This window comes from Salmo salar, chromosome ssa07 (genome assembly GCF_905237065.1).
Source record: "Salmo salar chromosome ssa07, Ssal_v3.1, whole genome shotgun sequence".
NCBI lineage: Eukaryota > Metazoa > Chordata > Actinopteri > Salmoniformes > Salmonidae > Salmo > Salmo salar.
The window spans coordinates 62,314,978-62,326,284 of NC_059448.1; the positions used below are offsets into that span (position 1 = coordinate 62,314,978).

At 38.7% G+C, this 11,307-nt stretch overlaps 1 non-coding gene across 1 annotated transcript; it reads right to left on the bottom strand.

Moving 5' to 3' along the window:
- Nucleotides 1-2,246: 2,246 nt before the first annotated feature.
- On the bottom strand, nt 2,247-2,299 carry LOC123743877 (U7 small nuclear RNA). Its single transcript, XR_006770729.1, has one exon. It is a non-coding gene; the product is annotated as a U7 small nuclear RNA (small nuclear RNA).
- Nucleotides 2,300-11,307: the final 9,008 nt, after the last annotated feature.

An 11,307-nucleotide genomic window follows, 5' to 3' on the forward strand; every position in this document is an offset into this window, starting at 1 on the left:
TACCCCACTCTCCCCTAATGTTATTTCATAACTCAGATCTGTGGGTGAGTTATTAATGATGTGACATGGTGTTAAGACTTTCCCTCTGCCACAGTATGGTGAACACACCCTCAAGGCATCATACCTGCTTGGTTTCCACTGTGCAGTGTTCAGTCAGTGGTTACGCTATAACAGCTGGTTATGAACATGAGGATCACCTCATCTCAACAGATGTCCTGGATTCTATAGGTACCGTATGTTTCTGATGCTCTTCAATCCTCAGCAGTCACCGTAGAATGTCTAGACTCGAGGAGTTCAGAGACACAAACCCCAGGTCATCCCCTAACCATCCCCCTCTTTTATGACCACCCAAAGGTATTATAACATATCCACCTATAAATATATTTTATTGACCTATATTAGGTCATTAGATTTTTTGGGATTCGAACAAAGAAGGTATTGAGTGCATAAATCACATCCATGATATTGACTGTTGATTTCATGGGAGGGATAAAACTGTTTCTGTTGTGTGTGTAACTGTGGTCAGGTTTATACTTCCCGGCATGAAACTGAGCCATTACGTCAGAGTAGTGACCAACTCAAACCCCGGATGCCCTCTGACCACTTGAACCTAGTATCTAATCTATGACTCCATTCACACACACACACACACACACACACAGCACATTAGACATCAAGGCTACAGGACCAGGATGTTTGTTACTTGGCTTTTCTGGAAATTGTTTTTTTTTCTTCTCGCTCAATCAAAGCATCATGTAATGTAAAAAGCAGTTGAGCAATAATGAAGAAGAATGGCATTATTGTATTGTAGAATGTTCTCTTCTCTCATAGAGGTCCTATTAAATTACTGTTTTCTAATTCCTAACTTTACGCTCGCCCTCCTCATGGAGTGTTGAGAGATGGTTGAGAGTTCCATCAGTGATGGTTGCCGAGGAGACAGCCCGTTCTCTGGCAATGGAACATTAGCTAGATTAGAGGAATGAAAGATGAAAGAAACCCATTAGTCATGGCTGTATGTATGGATCATTATAGCATTAGTCATAGCGTTGACTCGTCAGGTGAAGTCAGGCTGAATCAGTTGAGGGGAAAACATGGAGGAATGAATGCTTCGGGAAAACAGGCTTGTTAAAACGTTATTCCAACCATTAGATGACACTTACAGAGTGAACCACGTTAACGTCCACCTCCTTAAATAAACTCTTTTCTCCTGTGAGCTGTTGTTCGCCAGGAAGGAATCCTTGGAATCAATTAGATATTTAAATCACGCAGAAACGCAGAGACGTAGATACAAAACCATCTAGCTTTGGAAACAAAGAGCATTTATCAACTGAGCTGACTTTTCTAGTGATGGATCAGACGGGCCACTTGAAGGCAGCTCCAACAGTTGTCATGGTAAACAGACTAATGATAATCTGTCTAAGGTCCTTCATGAGGCGTCCACAGGGGATTTGTGTGAGTGGGGCTGAATACCCACATGAAAACATACTATTGTGTACTATGGTATAAATAGTATAGTATTCACTTTAGTGTTTATGCAGACTTTAATGACTAAGGTCTGTAAAAACACTACAGTGAATACTATAGTATTTATTGTAGTATTTACTGTATTATACTGTAGTATTTACTGTAGTATTTACTATATTATACTGTAGTATTTACAGTTAACTATAGCATAAATACTGTAGTAAAATAAAACTGTAGTATATACTATAGTAATTAATGTAGTGTTTTTGCAGATTGTAGTATACGTAGTATTTAATGTAGTGTTTTTGCGCACTGTAGTATATTGTAGTATTTACTGTAGTGTTTTTGCAGACTGTAGAATACTGCAGTATTTACTGTAGTGTTTTTGCATACTGAAGGAATACGGTAGTATTTACTGCGGTGTTTTTGCGGACTGTAGTATACTGTAGTATTTACTGTATTGTTTTGCAGATTGTAGTATACTGTAGTATTTACTGTAGTGTTTTTGCGGACTGTAGTATACTGTAGTATTTACTGTAGTGTTTTTGCAGACTGTAGAATACTGCAGTATTTACTGTAGTGTTTTTGCAAACTGAAGGAATACGGTAGTATTTACTGTAGTGTTTTTGCGGACTGTAGTATACTGTAGTATTTACTGTATTGTTTTGCAGACTGTAGTATACTGTAGTATTTACTGTAGTGTTTTTGCAGACTGTAGCATACTGTAGTATTTACTGTAGTGTTTTGCAGACTGTAGTATTTCCTATCTTGAACATAGAAGTGGAGGCTTTCTACTTCAGGAAACCTACTGGAGAAATACTAAAAGAGCACATTTTCCATAACCTGTAGGTAGATAGGACTGCAGTCTGAACAAATAATTCAGAGCTTCTGCTCTTTTCTATAAACTGTAGGTAACACAATATGCACTATACTTGGCATATAGGTTTCTCATTTAAGGGTGGCACAAATTGAGATATGGAGAGGGGAATAGAGAGGATATATGCAAATTAAATACGGTAGTATTTACTATAGTTAAAAAACTGTAGAGTTTTTGTGGACTGTGGTGTTTTTGCTGACATTACTGTAGTATTTACTACAGTGTTTTTGGGGGGATAATATTGTACTATTTACTGTAGTATTCTACACATTATAATTTTTAATTGAACCTTTATTTAACTAGGCAAGTCAATTAAGAACAAACAGCCTAGGAACAGTGGGTTAACTGCCTTGTTCAGGGGCAGAACGCTAGATTTTTACCTTGTCAGCTGAGGGATTCAATCTAGCAACCTTTCGGTTACTGGCCCAACGCTCTAACCACTAGGCTACCTGCCGCCCACATGATCGAGGGATTCTACAGTGTGTAGTATATTATTCTAAAGTATACTATAGTTTACTAAAGAATTCTATTGTAATACTGTAGTATTCTATAGTAAACTGTAGTATATTTTCATGTGGGTAGGGCCTGTCTGGTTCAGATGATACAGTATGGATGTTTATCAGAGGGCCTCAGCAGTGGGGCATTGACACCACACACACGCACGCACACACGCACGCATACACACAGCGGTGAGCAGCGGAGCGGTGAGGCGGTGTAAGCTCTCTGAAGGAAGATAAATGATGGCTGAACAGTCTGACAGATGGCGACCTGAGGCAAGAGGAGATGCCGAGTGATAACGTCTGAGGAGGGAGGAGATGAGGGGAGGTCACACTGAGTCATAATGTCTGAGGAGGGAGGAGATGAGGGGAGGTCACACTGAGTCATAATGTCTGAGGAGGGAGGAGATGAGGGGAGGTCACACTGAGTCATAATGTCTGAGGGGGAGATGAGGGAGGTCACACTGAGTGATAATGTCTGAGGAGGGGAGGAGATGAGGGAGGTCACACTGGTATAATGTCTGAGGAGGGAGGAGATGAGGGGAGGTCACACCGAGTCATAATGTCTGAGGAGGGAGGAGTGAGGGAGGTCACACCGAGTCATAATGTCTGAGGAGGGAGGAGACACTCCCAGACAATTTTCCCTCCAGGACTGACACGCAGTAGTGATTGAACGGCACTGAGTTCGCCCATTAGTTTCCACTATATAGATCAACGTTTTTTCTGTGATCGAATCAAAATTATATCAGCTCGTTTTCAAAGCAACAAATCAAAACAAATTTAACTTTGCAAGACTGAGTCTGTGATTTTGTTGTAGTCAGAGCCAGAGCTCAACGGAGTAGAATTCGGGCCCACAAGCGGTCTTTCAATCACCCGTGAGTGAGTGCGCTTTTCAGATGAATGCGCAGTGCCGCACGTGTGCACATTTGGTGATATTCTTTGCCAGTTAGAAAGTTATTAGCGCAGTTATAGATAAGTATAGGTCAGCAATGGGGAGTTACCGCTTCCTACAAGAGCACAAAACCTGTATGTTACATTTCAAGCTGTCTTTGAAAACCCGTCAGGTAAAAAAATCGTATGTCTTAATTAAAGGGGCAGTGTTGTATTTTGAGACGGGCTTGAATATGCAAATAAGCCCACATGCAGAGGGCTAGCCTACATTGTCTAATTCTCTGTATGGTAATAATTATTCATTATATTTTGTAAAGTGGTTTCTTGCATCATACAACACAATGCAATGTACAGTCAGTCACCTGTTTGGCCCATGGTGTTGCAGACCAAGTAAAAAATCCTAAATTAATGTCAAGCCCTTCATAATGTAAAAACGTTTTTTTAAAGTCTCATGCAATGTAGGTCTGCATTGAACACCACAAATAGACTACTGTAGGCTATATCATATAAATCAAAAGCTATTTCAATGTGAACATTTTATGGGATTTGCTCCACTGGTTTTGTTGGTAGGCCAACATTATGCTCAAATAGCCACAATAGCCTATTGGCTACTGTCTAAAACTGTAAGGGTACAGCCTCAGTGTTCACTGTAAACGCGCCAGAATATAAAGAACATTCTCACAATGTTCAAGTTTCCGCTCACAAGACCCAAAATGTTGAGGGAACATTGCTCCCAGATGCCTCAGATACTGCTCAAGACTGACGCTGAAGGAGGCAGCCGCTGTGTCCACAACACTAAGCCCTACACCTGGTACCTCTAACTCAGCTCTAGCACCATCTCTGTCTTAGGGTAGTGAAGCGTGGAGGTGGCTAGGAGCTGTTGTTCCTCTTTAGTTCAGTCATATCTCTGTCTTAGGGCAGTGAAGCATGGAGGTGGCTAGGAGGAGTATCTCTTTACTTCAGTCATATCTCTGTCCTAGGGCAGTGAAACATGGAGGTGTCTTTACTTCATTCATATCGCTGTCTTATGACAGGGAAACATGGAGATGGCTAGGTGGTGTATCTCTTTAGTTCAATCATATCTCTGTCTTAGGGCAGGGAAACATGGAGGTGTCTAGGTGTAGTACTTCTTTAGTTCTGTAAGGATCGACGCTGGAGACGAGAAGCAGGTACAGGGAGTGAACATTTAATAACCATGGACAGAAACAGAATACGGACAGCGTCTGGACAGGGGAAAAGTAAACGACAATAATGCTGATGGGGATGAAACAGACAGATATAGGGAAGGCAATCAAAATGTGAAGGAGTCCAGGTGAGTCCGATGAGCGCTGATGCGCGTAATGATGGTGACAGGTGTGCGTAATGAAGGGCAGCCTGGCGCCCTCGAGCGCCAGAGAGGGAGAGCGGGAGCAGGCGTGACAAGTTCAGTCATATCTAGAGTTTCTATGTCTCAACATTTATCTCTCGGGTTTAACCTCTAAGCACAATCAAGGACTTGAAACGTTTACGTTTCAGTTCTAGTGGGGAGAATGAAGAAGAAAAACACACCTGTTTAAGAGCCTTTTTCAGTCCCTTCTTCGAAATTGTGTAATCAGATTTTAAAATATAATTGTTGAATCCACTCAAACCGTCTATTGTTTGTTTCATGTCTCTTCAGATAGCTCTGTGCTCACGTTCCATCTGACAAGACCTTGGAGAGGATTCATTGTTGAAAGAAGGCTGGTTTTACACACACACACTGATTACCCACACGCTCACCGCACAGATTTGCTCAAGTGTTACTCATTTAATTTCTCACACAATATTGATGTCCCTGTCTCCTTGGGCGGTCAGGCTACTTTGTAATGTTGACAGTCAACGAAGTTTGATGTGCCCTCCTCAGCTTCACAGGCTGAACCAAATTAAACACTATGGATCCCCCTTTTACTGTCATCTCTCTCTCTCTGTCTCTCTCACTCTCTTTCTTTACCTCCTTTCTCTCCTCTCCTTTTCTCTCCTTTTCTCTCTCGCTCTCTCTCTCTCTCTCTCCTTCTTTTCTCCCCTCCCTCCCTCTCTCTCTCCTTTTCCCTCTTCTCATCTGCTCTCCAGATGTGCAGCATGATAAACCCTATGCATTATACACGCGGAGAGGTCCCAGCTCTATTCCATCTCTGAAACTGCCGCCCAGCTTTCTGAGATCCCATGTGAACAAAAGGAAAGCTAACCACTGGGCCGTAAAGATAAGTCCCATTATCTTTTTAAGAGTAGTAACTGTCCTCTTAAACAATGTTTTCCGGTAGCGAGTATGGAAGATAATAGAATAATATGTGCTACTTATCCAACCTGACTTCCAGTTCAGTGACTGAATATGTTTGTAGTGTCTGTGATCCTTGGAATTTAACCCCTGACCTCAACACACTCTTATCAACTGAGACAGGAGAACCACATCACTGCTTTGTCACAACGAGTATTAAAGATAGACATTGATTATCAAATGTAACATACACCCTTTTGAAACTTGAGCATCCCATCTTCCACTCACGGCCTTAGTTCGTTTTTCACTGTCATCCTGTCCTGCTCTGTCCACATTATATTGAAGACTATTAAAGTGATGAAGGTTTCCTGTCTGAAGATCAGGAGTCTGTCCTTCAGTGAAAGCACAAATCCTAGATCAGCGAAACCCGAATGGGACCGCATATTTGTTAATGGTACAGACATTGGGTTTGAGCTGTAGGCTTGTGTCTTGATCCAGACAACTAGAACATGGTCATGGACTCATGTTGGTTATTGGAGAAAAGTAGTGGAGTATTTTTGCAATATTTAATAAGTTACAGTTTGTTTTACATTTTTGTAATCGGATGCATCACAAAAACACAAGGAAGAATGTCCAACAAAACAGATTAGATGGATTCTGGGGTTGACATCCATTTTACATACAGATGAAGCTATCAGTGCAATCATGATATTGAATATTGAGACCTTAAAACGCTAAATGGTAATCCAGCCAGTTTAGTAGGACTTGTCTTGGAGGATGATGTTTGACATTCAGTCGTTCTGGCCAATTCAACCAGGGTTATGTTGACAAGTGACATCCTGTTTGCATTGTGTTTATTTTCCACTGTGCAGAGATGGAGCCGAGGAGATGGCTTGTTTGTGTGTCTGTGTGTTTGTGTGTCTGTGTGTTTGTGTCTGTGTGTTTGTGTGACAGAGGGCCTAGTCAGTACAGTAGATGAACTTGCAGCCCTCTCTTTAGAAGACAGACATTCCTTGACCTTTGAGCCATTTCAACTCAGCGTGGCTGGTTTTATTAAAGGCTATGACCTGTGTTTGCCAGAAAGGTTGCACAAGAGGTAGACTATGGATGCAGAAAGTGATGAAGCTGAATTGGAGGTGGATACGACAGAACAGATGGACCGTAGTTTTGTTGGATTTGTTTTCCTATCAACATTTATTATTTTGTCCAGCCTCCAGGAATAATGAAACCTCTGGACCTCAGCCCTCCACCCTCAAACCTCGGGACCTCAGCCCTCCACCCTCAAACCTCTGGACCTCAGCCCTCCACCCTCAAACCTCGGGACCTCAGCCCTCCACTCTCAAACCTCGGGACCTCAGCCCTCCACCCTCAAACCTCTGGACCTCAGCCCTCCACCCTCAAACCTCTGGACCTCAGCCCTCTACCCTCAATGACCTTTTCAACTTGTCACTCCATCTTTATTGTGTGTGTGTGTGTGTGTGTGTGTGTGTGTGTGTGTGTGTGTGTGTGTGTGTGTGTGTGTGTGTGTGTGTGTGTGTGTGTGTGTGTGTGTGTGTGTATGTGTATGTATGCTCTCAAATATTGTGGAAAGTGTGGCTTCGGGGTCATCCCCAAGAATGTGAGGAATGAAATCTGGACTCTGTCTCAACGTTCTGACACGCATCTCACAGGTTCCAATAATACAATACGTTTTGAGAGATATGTACCCTTTCTTTGTCTAGCTATAATACTATACTATTATATACTACCACTATACTATCTATAGTACTGCACTACTATATATACTACCACTATACTATCTATAGTACTGCACTACTATATATACTACCACTATACTATCTATAGTACTGCACTACTATATACTACCCCTATACTATCTATAGTACTGCACTACTATATATACTACCACTATACTATCTATAGTACCGCACTACTATATATACTACCACTATACTATCTATAGTACTGCACTACTATATAGTACCACTATACTATCTATAGTACTGCACTACTATATATACTACCACTATACTATCTATAGTACCGCACTACTATATATACTACCACTATACTATCTATAGTACCGCACTACTATATATACTACCACTATACTATCTATAGTACTGCACTACTATATAACTACCACTATACTATCTATAGTACTGCACTACTATATATACTACCACTATACTATCTATAGTACTGCACTACTATATACTACCACTATACTATCTATAGTACTGCACTACTATATATACTACCACTATACTATCCATAGTACTGCACTACTATATATACTACCACTATACTATCTATAGTACTGCACTACTATATATACTACCACTATACTATCTATAGTACTGCACTAGTATATATACTACCACTATACTATCTATAGTACTGCACTACTATATATACTACCACTATACTATCTATAGTACTGCACTACTATATATACTACCACTATACTATCTATAGTACTGCACTACTATATATACTACCACTATACTATCTATAGTACTGCACTACTATATATACTACCACTATACTATCTATAGTACTGCACTACTATATATACTACCACTATACTATCTATAGTACTGCACTACTATATATACTACCACTATACTATCTATAGTACTGCACTACTATATATACTACCACTATACTATCTATAGTACCGCACTACTATATATACTACCACTTTACTATCTATAGTACTGCACTACTATATATACTACCACTATACTATCTATAGTACTGCACTACTATATATACTACCACTATACTATCTATAGTACTGCACTACTATATACTACCCCTATACTATCTATAGTACTGCACTACTATATATACTACCACTATACTATATATAGTACTGCACTACTATATATACTACCACTATACTATCTATAGTACTGCACTACTATATATACTACCACTATACTATCTATAGTACTGCACTACTATATATACTACCACTATACTATCTATAGTACCGCACTACTATATATACTACCACTTTACTATCTATAGTACTGCACTACTATATATACTACCACTATACTATCTATAGTACTGCACTACTATATATACTACCACTATACTATCTATAGTACTGCACTACTATATACTACCCCTATACTATCTATAGTACTGCACTACTATATATACTACCACTATACTATCTATAGTACTGCACTACTATATATACTACCACTATACTATCTATAGTACTGCACTACTATATATACTACCACTTTACTATCTATAGTACTGCACTACTATATATACTACCACTATACTAGCTATAATACTATACTACTATATATACTACCACTATACTAGCTATAATACTATACTACTATATACTGCCACTATAGTAGCTATACTACTAAACGACTATATACTACCACTATACTGGTGATACTACTATACTACTATATACTACCACTATACTATCTATACTACTGCACTACTATATACTACCCCTATACTATCTATAGTACTGCACTACTATATATACTACCACTATACTATCTATAGTACTGCACTACTATATATACTACCACTATACTATCTATAGTACTGCACTACTATATATACTACCACTATACTAGCTATAATACTATACTGCTATATACTGCCACTATACTAGCTATAATACTATATAATACAACTATACTATCCATACTACTGCATTACTATATACTACCACTATACTAGCTATACTACTATACTACTATATAATACCACTATACTAGCTATACTACTATATACTGCCACTATACTGGCTATACAACTATATACTATCACTATACTATCTCTACTACTGCACTACTGTATACTACCACTATAGTAGCTATACCACTATATATTACTACTACTATACGACTATATACTACCACTATACTAGCTATACTACTATATTACTATATACTACTACTTTACTGGCTATATTACTGCACTACTATATATACTACCACTATACTATCTTGGTACTGTAATACTATATATACTACCACTATACTATCTATAGTACTGCACTACTAAATATACTACAACTATACTAGCTATAATACTATACCACTGTATACTGCCACTATACTAGCTATACTACTAAACTACTATATATTACCACTATACTAGCTATAACACTATACTACTATATATTACCACTATACGATCTATACTAAGTGTGCTGCTATATTCTACCACGTTACTATCTATACTACAGCACTACTGTATACTACCACTATAGTAGCTATACTACTATATATTACCACTTTACTTGCTATAATACTATACTGCTGTATACTACCACAATACTAGCTGTACTACTATACTAGTATATGCTACCACTATACTAGCTATACTACTATATTACTATATACTACCTCTATACTAGCTATAATACTACACTGCTATATAAAACCACTATACTGGCTATACCACTATATACTACCACTATACTAGCTATACTACTATGTACTACAACTATACTAGCTATGATACTATATTACTATATACTACTGCTATACTAGCTATAATACTATATTACTATATACTACCACTATACTGGCTATAATACTATACTACTATATATTCCCACTATACTATCTATACTAGCTATACTACTATATACTACCACTGTTCTAGCTATAATACTATACTACTATATACTACCACTATAATATCTATACTACTATACTGCTATTTACGACACCTATGCTAGCTATGCTTCTATACTGCGATATACTACCGCTATACTAGCTATGCTACTATATACTACCACTATACTAGCTATACTACTATATGCTACCACTGTACTAGCTATAATACTATGCTACTATATACTACTGCTATACTAGCTGTAATACTATACTGCTATATACTACCACTACACTAGCTATATTACTACGCTGCTATATGCTATCACTATACTAGCTATACTGCTATACTACTAGATACTACCACTATACTGGCTATACTATTTTACTACTATATGCTGCTGCTTTACTAGCTATACTACTACATACTACCTCTATACTAGCTGGTTGGCCATGGAGGGAGAGGACGATGGTCCTAGATGTATTCTAATACAACTCCTGGCTAGGTATCAAATCTATAGCACATCCAAAAGGATAGATCAAGTAGTCCTTTGGGAATTGAATTAGTCCCTGCTCAGCTGTGGTGCTGAGGTGGAACAAAAACCTGCACATGTAGTTAAAAAGTGAGGCTTTTGAATGTTAGCTAAACTCCTAGGGGAGACATTAAGGTTTTCCTCTTTAACAACAGAGGATGTAAAACTGGCATACTGAGATTCAAGATAGTTGGACTGATTA